At 35.4% G+C, this 15259-nt stretch overlaps 1 pseudogene; it reads right to left on the reverse strand.

Annotated features, from left to right (window-relative positions):
• Positions 1–7569: 7569 nt before the first annotated feature.
• Positions 7570–15259, reverse strand: part of LOC122134952 — a 19511-nt pseudogene continuing 11821 nt past the window's right edge.

Genomic DNA, 15259 nt, shown 5'->3' on the forward strand with positions numbered 1-15259 from the left:
ATAAATGAAGAGACTGATGTCAAAATCAGTCATTTTTAAAATTTAATTTAATTTTTAATTTAAAATCACCACTTAATTTTAAATACAGATAAACAAATCAGGCTTTATAATTCTGATTAAAACTTTCATATGTGGTTAATTTTGTCCACTATGATGGATTCACCATTAAACAGCAGCAATGTTAATATTGTAAAATGACAGCATAATTTATGAAAAAATAATATAAAAATAACGATAACATATAACAAACTATAACAACCCTGAGATCCCCTTTACAGTAGCATAATTATTACACTGTCTTATACCACAAGTATTATTATTATTACTACTTTCACAAATGTCTGTTTTAAACAAGCACATGACCCAGCAAACAGTAATACTCTGGATTTTCATACTAAAATTTCCAGTCTATTTAATGCATTAAAAACATAAATCCATTAACTTCAGATATGAACTCAAAGCAAACAGTTTCCCAAAAACAGCAGTGTTTGTAGTCATATGAGTTATTTAAGGAGTTTTACTTTATAATAACAGAGAGACTAAAGTTAATCTCTATTAAATGTAAAGTAAAACCAGGATCAAAATGAAGGTTTAAATGTATTTCTGCTTATTTTTTAAAATATTGTGTTACAAAAAGTGTGTTGCAACGGAATTATTAGTTATACCTTGATTTAATCAAGATTTAAGCTTAATCGCTATGATGCAACAAATGCCGAATCTTTCAAGTTCTGTTGTAGATGAAAACAAATACATGATAATTATTGAAGATTAAAAGTGCCAGTTTAATTGTGTTTGATATATTCAATACGTTTTAAATTAATAACACCTTTAGATCAGTAGACAAATCAGGTTCACTGAACCTGTCTTTAATAATGTTCTTGCATTGAAATATCTAATTTAAACAGTACTCTGTCAGAAAAAAAAAAAAAAAAAAAAAAAAAGTACAAAAGCTGTCACTGGGGCGATAACCTTTCAAAATGTACGCTTTTGTACCATATTTATCCATAAAAGGTGCATATTAGTATCTTGAGTATCTTAAATGTATTTTATACCTAAAGTGTACATATTAAAAGTGTACCGCCTCAGTGACAGTTTTGTGTACCTTTTTACTGTATGTCTGAAATTGTAGCAGCCACTGTGAAATTTAAAAAAATAAACCATAAAAATGTTTTTATAACTTACCAGTCAGACGCCAACCAGCACAAACAGAACAAAAACAAACATGTGAAAACATTTTCTTCAATAGTTCAGTGTCTGATCTAACAGAACTATCTGTTAAAACACTGGAGCTACTGTATATATGAATCCTCCCTCAAAAGAGTTTGTCCCTCATAGCTGACACGCTGCATTTGCATATGATATAATGTTTTTATTCAACTGGCTGTTATTCAGAATTTAGCTGTTCTTAATGGGTGAAAATATTCTATATATTTATCATTTAATCAACAGTTGCCTGACTTTGTTAAATGGCAAAAATATAAGAATTGTGTATAAACTACATTTCATGGTAAAATAGGAGCATATCTGTATATCTGTTGTGTATTTAAAATATCAGTTTTATTGAATGGAAAAACCAAAGTACAAAGTAAGAACCGTGGATGATCTCACACTGCCAGTTTTAATGACGCTCATCTTCTGAGTCAAACTGAACGCTGCTGTGGTCTTATATTTTTAGAGATGTGGTTTGATCTGTTGGATGGATAAACAGTTTGTGTGTTAAAGTGCACATTCAGAGCAGGAGTGTTTAGTTTGTAGGTGAAGAGTTTCTTTCTGTCCTGCTACTATGAACAGCTATTTAAGACTGTTCTGGAGACTGTTTGGATTGTGTTTTTTTTTTTTCTGTTTTGTTTTTTTATATACCAGATCCTGCCAGAAGACATCCATTTTGTCTGGAATTCGAAATTATCAGTAGAGGTTTTTTTTTCTGATAGCCAAAATTGTATTAACTAAAAGTCTTCTATCAGTCTGAGGTTGACAGAGGAAGCAGAGGAAGAGCCACCAGATGGCGCCACTCGATATTGTGAATTAAAGTGATTAGAGCAGAGCAGTAAAGATATTGGCAAACCAGTCAGTCTCTAATAACCTTTGCTTCAATATCAATATATTTACAAATAAAGTCTGTCTTCAGGCCCTATAACAGGAGTAGCCTATGTTGTTGTGCTGGTGTGATTTACCATCACTGCAGTAACACAAGCAGGACAAAAAATAAGCTTTTAGAACCTTTGCTTCAAAAAAATGATTCACTGTTTCGAAGCGCTGGAAACTCACGCTGGTGACCCCTGCCGGTCAAAAGAGTGTAAATGCAGTGAAAACTCATGCATAAAACACCTTTTACAAACCAAACCTTGCTGAGTTACCAGGCTCGAGCGATCTCATGCTGGCACAGGTCCTGCGTGCTTCACTCTCCCCATAGCAGTTTGATTCGCTGGTGCATTTCACACATGAGGAAGAGGCGGTCTCTGTGCATCTCTTCCCTCCATCAGCCCTGGGATTGAAAGCCAAGGCCACGCACCCATCCAAGCCCTGCATGACCACCTCCTGGCCAGGCTGGCTCAGCACTGTACACAAAGGCCGTGCTTCAAGTGTTTCAAGCCAAACTCCTCTGTGCAATGGACAGTCTGGCCTGAGTCCTAACAATTTTATGGAGCTGCGCACAGAAACTATACTGGCTCTGCATGCTACTAAGGCTACTGCTCATGTGCCCTCAGATGGCTAACCTCCACCTCTTTCCTAAGCGCCAACAGGTCACGGGTGTCCAAGTATATTTCCAAGTAGAGAAAACTATTTCTGAAGTAAATAAAAGAGCACTGTTAGATAAAGGGGGCAAAACCATGTCTATACCAGATAAAACACAGCGATCTTTGCAAATCCATTAGTCCCCGTCAGAAGTAACACATGCATGTGGAGTATGTCATAAATAGAATGAGGACTGAGAAGAACACAATACTTTTCTGTGCTAATAAATTTTGATTTATGTTAAAGAACTTTTGTAGCCCTGCAAAATTAAAATAACCCTTCAAATGGAAATACTGTATATTAGTATTCACAGAACACTGAGGTGCAAACAGTACAAACACTAATTGTAAATAGGTTAAAACATCCTATCCTTTTGATCTGCTCCCTACTGAAGGTAATAATGACGGTTGGGCCGTTATTCACATGTCTGTTCACTGACCGCCTGCTGCACATTACACACAGAACTTCAATCAGCAAGCTTCAGTCAGACTAACTAACTGCAACACATCTTCTTGCAACACAGTCATGAGTGATCTTATCGTTTTTCTTATTTTTTGGTTGCTGAATCAGTTCAGACTTTCTCCTGTGTCTGGACTGCGTTAACAATAATACAGATAAGTTATAAACAATAGAGTTTGCATTCTTATGTATAATTCTGATTCAGATGCATTATTTATCAATCATATTTGAATTTCTAAAATGTTTTTCTACGTTTCCTGCAGTGGCAGCACATCCCAATTACAGCAATCATCAACAAAGATCCAGCAGCAGCAGCAGCAACAACAGAGATCAGCACTATCCTGGAGGATGACCAGGATAGTGTGAAAGATTCCACTGGAACGGCTAAAGAGTCTTCAACAAAAGAGATCAGGTCAGTAAATAAACACATATATCAGCTCTGCCATACACTGCACATGTGTGACAGAGTTGAGTGATGTCCAGATGTTGAGTCTGGTTGCTGATGGGATTGTTGAGCACACAGCTGTAGGTGTTTTTATCCTGATATTCCACCTCCAGAGGTAGAGAGAGACTGATGCTGAGATCAGACACACTGATGCTGGACAATAAACTTTGCATCAGGACAGAGTCACCCAGCTCACATTCACCACTGATCACAGTAATGAACAATTTAATGAAGATGTAGGACATTGTGAAGAGTTACTGCTGATGACTGGAACAGGAAGATCAGCTGAAAAACCAGAGAATAAAGAGAAAGCTGGGAAAATATAGTCAACAATCTTATTTTTGATTCAGTGTGTTAGTGTGATGATGACCAGTGATTGTGTCTGTCATCTCAGACTATAACATAATTAGGCAGTGTTTTTTTGTAAATAACTAATAAAATAAGCACAGGGCAAAAGATCTTTTTACTCACCATAGACAGAAACACTGACATTTGTGATGGTCAGAGATCCGTTTTGATTGTTCAGCTTCAGTCTGTTTCTGAATCTACCATCAAAAATATCATCACATGCAGTAATTCTCTCATCATCATATGTGTAGTAGACAGTGTAATTATCCTAATGCAAACGAGTATGTACGTTATATATATATATATATATATATATATATATATATATATATATATATATATATATATATATATATATATATATATATATATATATATTAGGGCTGTCATTGTTAACGTGTTAACGTACGCGATTAATTTGACAATCCTTAACGTGTTAAAATTATTTAGCGCAGTTAAGGCACAATTACTGAAGCACTATTTCTATTCTAACCCTTTAACCCAATTTTACATCTCTGCTTGTGATCAGATTATTTTAAGCTGCTAAACTTTTCAGTCAAATGATCCAGGAAGTGAATGCATTCAAACAATCCGTCGAAAACAGCGCTAATATAAAGAAAACCACACTGATTACATCAGAGATTGCAGAGAGAACAGAGACTCTCGGTGCGTTTTCAGTGAATTATGTGTTTCCCTTTTAAACACAAGCTCTGTCGTATTCTGTGATTGTCTGAAGAGCGCAAGCTCTCACACGTCACACGCGCAGTGTGAAGTACAGACTGAACGGATTGTCAACATCCCACCACTGTAGGGCCAGATGGGACACAAAATATGGTTTCTCGACTGGATAACCAGATAGTAGAGTCTCGCTAGTAGAGTTTTGATGGATGAAGACTGCAATCAATGTAAAGATGATTGCAGTGGAGTACAGGAGTCATGCAGTAAGCACTCGTGAGTCTGTTATAATAATGCGTGTATAAGGGCTCTTGACGCACTGATCGCACATTGTATTTATGCACAGACACAGACATTTCCATACATTCACGCTGTTTCCACACACATTCACAATATTGTTTTGATTTGTCATGTGTACTGTATGTTGCTGTGTTTAGTTTTTTCTGAATGGATCCGTGTACTGTAGTACAAACCCGATTCCAAAAAAGTTGGGACACTGTACAAATTGTGAGTAAAAAAGCAATGGAATAATTAAAAATCTCATAAACTTATATTTTATTCACAATAGAATATAGATAACATATCAAATGTTGAAAGTGAGACATTTTGAAATGTCATGCCAAATATTGGCTCATTTTGGATTTCATGAGAGCTACACATTCCAAAAAAGTTGGGACAGGTAGCAATAAGAGGCCGGAAAAGTTAAATGTACATATAAGGAACAGCTGGAGGACCAATTTTCAACTTATTAGGTCAATTGGCAACATGATTGGGTATAAAAAGAGCCTCTCAGAGTGGCAGTGTCTCTCAGAAGTCAAGATGGGCAGAGGATCACCAATTTTTCCCAATGCTGCAGCGAAAAATAGTGAAGCAATATCAGAAAGGAGTTTCTCAGAGAAAAAATTGCAAAGAGTTTGAAATTATCATCATCTACAGTGCATAATATCATCCAAAGATTCAGAGAATCTGGAACAATCTCTGTGTGTAAGGGTCAAGGCCGAAAAACCATACTGGATGCCTGTGATCTTCGGGCCCTTAGACAGCACAGCATCACATACAGGAATGCTGCTGAAATGGAAATCACAACATGGGCTCAGGAATACTGCCAGAAAACATTGTCGGTGAACACAATCCCCCCGTGCCAACTCTATAGGTCAAAAAAGAAGCCATATCTAAACATGATACAGAAGCGCAGGCGTTTTCTCTGGGCCAAGGCTCATTTAAAATGGACTGTGGCAAAGTGGAAAACTGTTCTGTGGTAAGACAAATCAAAATTTGAAGTTCTTTTTGCAAAACTGGGACGCCATGTCATCTGGACTAAAGAGGACAAGGACAACCCAAGTTGTTATCAGCGCTCAGTTCAGAAGCCTGCATCTCTGATGGTATAGGGTTGCATGAGTGCGTGTGGCATGGGCAGCTTACACATCTGGAAAGGCACCATCAATGCTGAAAGGTATATCCAAGTTCTAGAACAACACATGCTCCCATCCAGACGTCGTCTCTTTCAGGGAAGACCTTGCATTTTCCAGCATGACAATGCCAGACACATACTGCATCAATTACAACATCATGGCTGCATAGAAGAAGGATCCGGGTACTGAAATGGCCCGCCTGCAGTCCAGATCTTTCACCCATAGAAAACATTTGGTGCATCATCAAGAGGAAGATGTGACAAAGAAGACCTAAGACAGTTGGAGCAACTAGAAGCCTGTATTAGACAAGAATGGGACAACATTCCTATTCCTAAACTTGAGTAACTTGTCTCCTCAGTCCCCAGATGTTTGCAGACTGTTATAAAAAGAAGAGGGGATGCCACACAGTGGTAAACATGGCCTTGTCCCAACTTTTTTGAGATTTGTTTATGCCATGAAATTTAAAATCAACTTATTTTTCCCCTTAAAATTATACATTTTCTCAGTTTAAACATTTGATATGTCATCTATGTTGTATTCTAAATAAAATATTGAAATTTGAAACTTCCACATCGTTGAATTCTGTTTTTATTCACAATTTGTACACTGTCCCAACTTTTTTGGAATCGGGTTTGTAGATATATGCAGTCAACAGACGGTTGCTTTAGGTTTTTTGGGATCTCCATGTGGTACTGTTCGGTATTGCAACTTGACATCTCTAAAATGTAAAAAAGTTCTTTGCTGTTGCCTGTACACATGCTATAAATTTTTAGATTTTCTTTCTTTCTTATGTGCTTATATGGGCTCCTTATATCATTTGGTTCTTTGGTGTTCTTGTGTACTTGAACTTCAACTGGGGTTCGAGATCGACACTCATGTTCCACTCAGCTCAGGATGAGAGAAGGGACCATTGCACTATGCTGCTACTGTGTGCCCTACCTCCTTGCCTGACAGACTGGATCAGCCACTGTGGTGTTGCAAGAATAGCCTCCAGCCTGCATATTTCCAGGATTTCAGCCAGCTTGCGCAGGACCCAGTCGTGGTGCCATCTGTAGCGGCCCTGCATCAGTGGTGCTTCGCAGGAAGATAGCATGAACCACAGGCTTGGTTTCTTGTGGTTTACAAAGTTGACAGGACTCCTCCAAAACATACCACGGGTGTAGGTTCTGACGACTAGGAAGGGTGTTGTATGTGGTCCGGATGGTGAAGCTCAACCTCACTTGGGGTATTCTTCACATGTCCGCCCTTGTGATGGTCCTGTCTACGACTGCCTCCCAGGTTGCCAATTGTCCTGACATTGCTGACTCACAGCTTTGATCTTGCAGGTCGTTCTCCTCCTCTATCTTAATTACCCCTGAGATTACCAGGTTTCTCTTCTCCTCTTTTGTAGTTTGATCCACAGCTTTGGAGCCATTCCACATCCAAGGCCAAACCTGCCTATCTGCAGCCACCCAGTGATCTCCTAATGCTTCAGCCAGTTCATGGCCTGATCATCTACCTTTGCTGCATTCCTTTTTTGCTAGAACGGACTTGAACCTTGGAGTTCTGGATGATGGTGTCAGGTGAGTTTCTTAGCATGAACAGGAGCCTCACTTTCTCTTGCTTATAGCCCAGGCTGATAGATTGCAGGGGAAGCTGTGAGGTGTTTCTTCCGGACAGTGCCATGTTGGAGAAGCATCGCAGGAGGCTCAGCCATTTGCAGATATAGCTGTTGGCTTTGCAGTCCATCTTCTCAGCTGCTGTCAGTGTGATATCACACAGCTTCAAGAGTCACATCAGACGTTGGTACAGGGTAAACTCATAACACCAGACCTTGACAGATGAGACATCAGAGAGGTGGCCATGTTCTTGTCAGATAGCTCTAAAGTATAGAGCCTTCTGAGACTTTTTACGGGTTGTTTGTCTGATGAGTGAATGTGTGAATCAATGATGTTCTTCTGCTGTTTGTTTACATGTATTACATTTACAGACTGCAGCTAGATCATCAGACTGGATCTCTGACCATCACAAACACCAGAATCAGTAAAATGTACTTGAAATCATATTTCGAATAAACACTTTTAAAAGTGAAGAGCCCAAATCTTAACCCTTCCCTTAAAACCATTCACAAGCAGATCTTGATAGGTCACATATGTTGTCAAAACACCAGCAGCAGAATGTTCTGTTTCCTGTTGAGCTTACAGTGCTGATGCTGTTTAACTGCAGTTTTTCAAAAACACACTAGATGGCGCCATTTATTATTTTAATCAATAACATACAACTGGAGATCAATGTAGAAATGTGTAAAGATCAAAAGAATTCAACATTTGACATTTAATCTAATCAATTAACTGTTTAACTCAGCAATATGAACCCAGTGTCTTAAAACATTTATTTAATATAGGCTACTTAAATTAGATGGTGGAGGTGATTCCTGGTTATGATACTAGGTGATGCTCTAGTATTGGTTGCAGTTTTATCGAGATGAAAAAATGGGGAGACATGTTAATGTTTAATGTTCTGTTATGTTGGTATTTAAAAGAGCTTCTGTTATGAAGTGTATGAAGGGGGTGAAGTGTAGTTTTACATCATGTTTGAATTTCTCCATAGTCACGTTCTCAATAGAATTCAAATGGATCGCATGGTTTTATCATCGGCATCATGAAAGGAGCAGCTCTTTTAGAGAGTGCTGGTGAACACACTGTAATTGGTCTGTTCAATTCAGATGGAACTTATAAAATCTCCAAATATGTGATTATATATAAATGATTAAAAGCCTAAGCCTAAACCAAAAAAATATGCAGGATTTTATTTAGCCTAAGTAAACATGACAGCTTTGAAGGATATGTGTGGCCAAGTGTGGAGATCCACACCGGCCGGAAGAAGGTCATTCAGGTACTTTTACTCTTTTATGATTAATGTGAATTTGGACATACTACTTTTGTCACATGCTGCTTTTATTATATAGTATGCAATTTCTGATGCAGCCCATGCTACATTTTTTGAAAGTTGTGAAACCCGGTATTCTTCTTGGGTATTCTAAAATTGGGTGAATGTAGGTAAATTGGGCCAATTTTTTTTTTTTAATTTTTTTTAGACCTTAAGGTCCAGCTATAATATTTCAATTTGAATACAGTTAATGTTTTATTTGCAAGGTATAAACCAATAAATATTTTGAGCTCATGCACTCCAGACAAACTTCTTTTCAGGTAAAGTGGGCCATCCATAATTTATATTAATTTATTAAAAACATGTGATTTTTTTGACACATATTACCAACACACACACACACACACACACACACACACACACACACACACACATATATATATATATATATATTCAGCAATATTTACAAACCCCAAATCTCAGTCCAGGCTATGAGTAAAATTCATCAGTTCTGTCCAGTTCATGTGTAAAATGCAAAACAACTAATTGAACATGTTGTGATGACATTAAATTTGATTAAATCTGAATATCAGAATATTTGGAAGTCAAGATATTGATAAATGAACTCTCCAACACATTGAAAATGTGACTGTAACACATGCAACAACAAATACTTAAAATAAACTGAAGGCCCAATGAAATTCAGTTTATTTAATGAATGAGTATAATTACTGAAGTTTAAAGATCGCCCACTTTATATAACACAATTAGCCAAAGTAGGCCAGCAATTAAACTCCATACCAAAAAAAAAAAAAAAAATTCCTTATTTACTGTAGTAACAAACAAAACATGAACTGTCACAATAATATTAAGTGTAGTGTGTACAGTTTACATTTAGTGTCTATTAGATGTTTTGTCTTTCACCTTGAGCGAGTTCTCCTTTGACGTGTGGCCACAACCACCAGTGTCATATTGCATCAACCAAAACCATTTTATTTTAGGTTTTGACCTAATTTGTTTTAACTATGGACAGGAGCCCTGTTAAATCTACTCAAAGTTGATAAAAACTAAATACATCAAACATAAATCATAAATCATACATTGCATTTATTCTTTTAAATGACCCAGACATTGGCAGAAAAAAAAAAAAAAAAAAAAAAAAAAAAAAAAACAGGATATGACCTTTATAAAAAAAAAAAAAAAAAAAAAAGCTATCAAGAATAGTTCTGCACAGAAAGACGTCTTGAGCTGGAAATAACTACTGAAACTATAGCACTGCTTAAAATAAATATAAAAATCATGATGCATATGTGCATTGGTATATGCTTTTTTCATAGTCCACAGTAATATATCTGCTTGATTTAAGACCTTTTTGTCAAACATCAGCATTGATAGGTTCAGTATTACAGAGTTAAGTGGTTTATCTGTAGAGCAGAAGTCGACGGTTTTATGTAAGCGGGAATGGAAAAAGCCCTTCAACCACACGCTACTGACAGACACACTTTTTCCCACCTCACACACACTCACAAACAGACATCAAACACATTCGTCCAGCAGCAGACTCTTTCTCATGCACAAGCTTATTGTGTACCAGCAGATCAAACCACATTTCTGTACAGATGTAAATAATCAATACCACAGCAAGGGTTCCATTGCTTTTGATGAGTAGTTTGCATCTACGGTTTGCACTTTTAACTCTGAGAGTACAAAATGAAAATGGCTCCATTTGGCTAGAAGAGTTACATAAAGGTCCTTGTATTGCAAGGTAAAGTCTTTTGAAGCTTTAGGAGACCATTTCATTAATCCGTTATTAATTATCATTCTTTAAACCCCTTTAGAATGATCCTGCTATATAATTTCCTGATGCAAACTGTTGATTTTCACAATCTCAAAACTCAACCGTAGACTCAGAGTCAGAGTCTGGAGGTTTCTAGTGAAAATGATCACACAATCTGGGTCTTGACGTTTGGGCATCATCTCATCATGATTGGTGTATAATCCACATGATTGTGTCCTCTCTAACTCGTCCTGTCCTAATGATCGGTGCATAATCACAAGATTGTACTAAATATAAACAACTAATAACATGTAATAATGTACTGGGTGTAGTGTATTATATTGTTTTTTTCTAAGTAACATAAGGCTTTTATAAACATCTGTCAGTCCTGATGTGTGTGAGATTTAAACCATTGATCATTATAACATTTAAGCCCATTTCTCCCACATAAGAAAGAAATATCTTTCTCTGGTAAATCATAATTACGACATAAAATGGCAAAATTGTGAAATACTAAGTCAAAATTAGTATTGTATCTCATAATTACGGTATCTCATTAAAAAGTATCTCATAATTATGACTTAAAATGGTATCATTTTGGCTTTTTATATCATAATTATGATTTGCTAGAGTATTTATTTTTTTTTAAGGAGGAAATGGACTTCCATTTTATACAGACAAAAACACAGCACACACAATGATCTACATCTGACTCTGCCCGAAATTATACTATATTTGAAAATTATATCTGCTGAAATTTTACAAATACACTGAACAAATTAACAATAAAGTTTCTTACCGATTCGTGTGTGTTTGTTTTGATGAATGTCGGCATGGTGTAATTGATCTCTTCTGCAGAAGTCTCATCTATTTCAACAATAATATACATTAAAATAACTAAATTCAATCCTAGACAACTACATCAGGTTCTTCACAACATATGTGTTATTAATAATGCTTAAAAACTTAAAGCAATACATGTTTAATACAGCAGTTTTAAAAATAAAAATTCCGGCCTATAACGTTTTCCACATACAAAAAGTTCATAAAAGAGCATGTGTTTTATCATTAAATTTAGAGAGACATTCTTTACACAAAAATCAAACCTGCTTGAGATGTAACAAAACTCATTTACATTCTTTGTATGTAATCAGCATTTAGACTCAACTAACACAACAGAAGTCATATAATTCATATAGATTTTAATTTGCGCACCAGCTGCATCTTTACACATGTAGGATTATGTTCTTAAAATGGAGAAAGATTTTTTTATTAAAAATAAACATTTGTTTTTTTTTTTTATTTTTTTAGTATTGATGCAGTTTGTGAAACGCAGAATTTGTTTTTGTGCGACTGAGATGACTGAAGAGTTACGTTCAGTATCATTAAATAAACAGAATTCTGATATGACTGTGAGCTGTAGAAATAGATATATACCCAATAACTACACATATTAATTTGTTTTCATATAAAGGATGTTAACTGCAAAATTATGAGAATAATTTTAATAAAATGATATAATAGAGCAATCAGTTTACTAAAAAAAATTAGAGATTATTTTCAAACTATTATTTGTTATCATTTATGTTTAAAAGCATAAGGTAACACTTGCCTTCTTTGTCAATTTTTCTACATTTCTTGTAGATGCAGAGAATCCCCAACAACATCAACAACCAATAAGTGAACATCAGAGTTAGTAGCATAGATCAGCACGATCAGAGAGACTGAGACTGGAGGAGAGTTAAAGAGAGACATTAATGTAAGTGATTGAATCAGTCTGATGTACAACAGAAGACAGAGACCAGGTCAGTAAATAAACACACAGCTCTGCTGTACCTGCACATGTGTGACAGAGTTGAGTGATGTCCAGATGTTGAGTCTGGTTGCTGATGGGATTGTTGAGCACACAGCTGTAGGTGTTGTTATCCTGATATTCCACCTCCAGAGGTAGAGAGAGACTGATGCTGAGATCAGACACACTGATGCTGGACAATAAACTGTTTCCTTTGTACCAGGAGAGAGTCACATGACCCACATTCACCACTGAACACAACAATGAACAATTCTGCTGTGATGATGATGATGATGATGATGAACATTGTGAAGAGTTACTGCTGATGACAGGGACAGACAGACGAGCTGAAAACATGAGGAAGCAAACAGAAACCTGGATAAATCTAGTCAAACAATCTTATTTTCAGCTCAATGTGTTGAGTAAATGTTCAGCGTGTTGACAGTCAGTCAGTGTTTTTTATCTCAAAATATAAAATAAATAAACATGTCAGTATGTAAATAGTTACATAATATTCTGGTTTCAGTACCAGTGATAAGCTCAATTGACAGGGTTTGAATCATAATGTTGATTACCAAAAAAAAAAAAAAATAATAAAAAAAAAAATACAAAATAATAATAAAATAAAGAAAGAAATATTTATTTTTGTCCTACTGGTGTTACAGTGAAAAACGTACAATGGAAGTCAATGGAACCCATCAATAAATGTTAAAATACCGTAGTAAAGACACAGTACATAAACAATAGCAGTATAAACAAAAATCACTAAAATATTTTTATCAAGTTTTATAACTTTATTTCCAAGACTTTACTTCCAATTTAACTCTTTAAAACCTAAATTTATACTATACTTTTTTTTTTTTTGACCATTTTGCCACAAATGCTGTTGATGGAGCTCAACTTGTACTGAATACTCCTTTAATGAAATAAGAACATGTGAAGAACAAGACAAATGATCTCTACTCACCATAGACAGAAATGAGAGTTTAATTCGATGTCAGTTTCTCTCCACTTATCTCTAGTTTATAATCTCCAGCATGTTCAGTTGTGATGTTTGTGATGGTCAGAGATCCAGTCTGATGATCCAGCTTCACTCTGTCTCTGAATCTCACAATCAGTATCATTATATGTGGAAAAGATTTGCTTCTTTCTGTTAATTAAAGCTATTTGAGACTTTTCAGCTCCAAATTTCCACAGTATACCATCCTCTTCACGTATTTTTCAGTAAGATCAGTTGTTTAGAGTGACAGAATCTCCCTCCATCACTGACACTGAATCACCAAACATACCGTGATGACAAACACAGATTAAGGTAATTACAAAAGTAGGACATTTTAATTAATCAGCTGTTATTATTCCATTCCATTTCTTTTCTTTTCTTTTTTTTTTTTTTTTTTTTTGACAGTACCATTCTGTTTATTTCTTGCAGATAAAGAAATATAAATATGTAAAATGTCAACTGTCTTTAAACTGCTGATGTAAACTGTTAACTTCTATCATTACAGAGAATCAAACAGACAGAGAAAACATTTCAGTGCCTATAGACTGCTGGAATATTATTATAAAATAAAATATTATTAAAAAAAACTCTGTTTTGGCTTAGTTTTGTTGTGTTTTTCTTCTACTGCTTTCCCTGTTTAGCCTGTGTTTCCTAGTTGGTGCCTGTTTTGTTTTCCAGTTAATATATGAACCCGTTCACATATTTGTTTAATTAATTATCAATTTAGTCTGTGTATGTATATTCCCTGTTTTGTTCAGTTCTTTGTCTGGGCTCTTCAATGTTAGTGGTTGTGTTTCCCGAGCTTCTCTCTGCCTGTTTTGTGGATTATTGAATAAAAATAATAATATTCACATGAAATATTCCAGGCTATTTAATACATTAAAAAATATAAACCAGTTTTGTTTGCAGTCATGTGACTTAAGGAGTTTACTTTAAAGTAATGGAGCAATGGGATTCAATTTAATCTACCTTAAATGTAAAAATAAACCCAGGATCAAAATAATGGTTTAAATGTACATCTGCATATTTTTAAATGTAAAATTTGGTGCAACAGAAAGATTTAGATATGCCTTGATTTATTAACTTTTAGGGTGTGCAACACATGCGTAATATTTTCACTTGTTCTCCTGCTGTAGAGAAAAATTAATGTATAAAGTTACATAATTTAGTGAAAACAATATAATTTTTTTTTACAGAGATTAAAAAAAATGGGCTTATCTATTTGAATTGCAATTTAAATACATTTTTTGCATTCTGAGCCTTGCTCCATGCAGGGACAGCATTTTACATTTACATCCCTAAATGGCGGTGCCATTAGTTATTTAAAATATATTTTTTTTAGTACAAAACAGTGTAGCGCCTCATGACAGTTTTTTTTAAAACCTTTTCTTTCTGAGTATAACAGCATCTTTTATTAATCTGATTTTTTTTTTGTTAAATAAACCAGAAAATGTTTTATCTCACTTACCAATCTCAGACGCCCACCTCGAACAACACAGAACAAAACAAAACATGTGAAACATTTCCGTCACATATCCGGCTCATTACCCGTGTTGAGGCTAATGAAAACTAATTCTGCCTGAAAACACTCAAGGCTACTAATGTGAATTCTCTCAAAAGTCTTGACCCCTTCCTAGTTCTAACAGCTACATTTGCATACATGCTATAATTCAATCTGGCCCTTATTACCTCTTCTTAATGGACAAAACAATCGTTTATCATTGAACATAACTTTTTGTTAGGTAGC

This window comes from Cyprinus carpio, chromosome A22 (genome assembly GCF_018340385.1).
Source record: "Cyprinus carpio isolate SPL01 chromosome A22, ASM1834038v1, whole genome shotgun sequence".
NCBI lineage: Eukaryota > Metazoa > Chordata > Actinopteri > Cypriniformes > Cyprinidae > Cyprinus > Cyprinus carpio.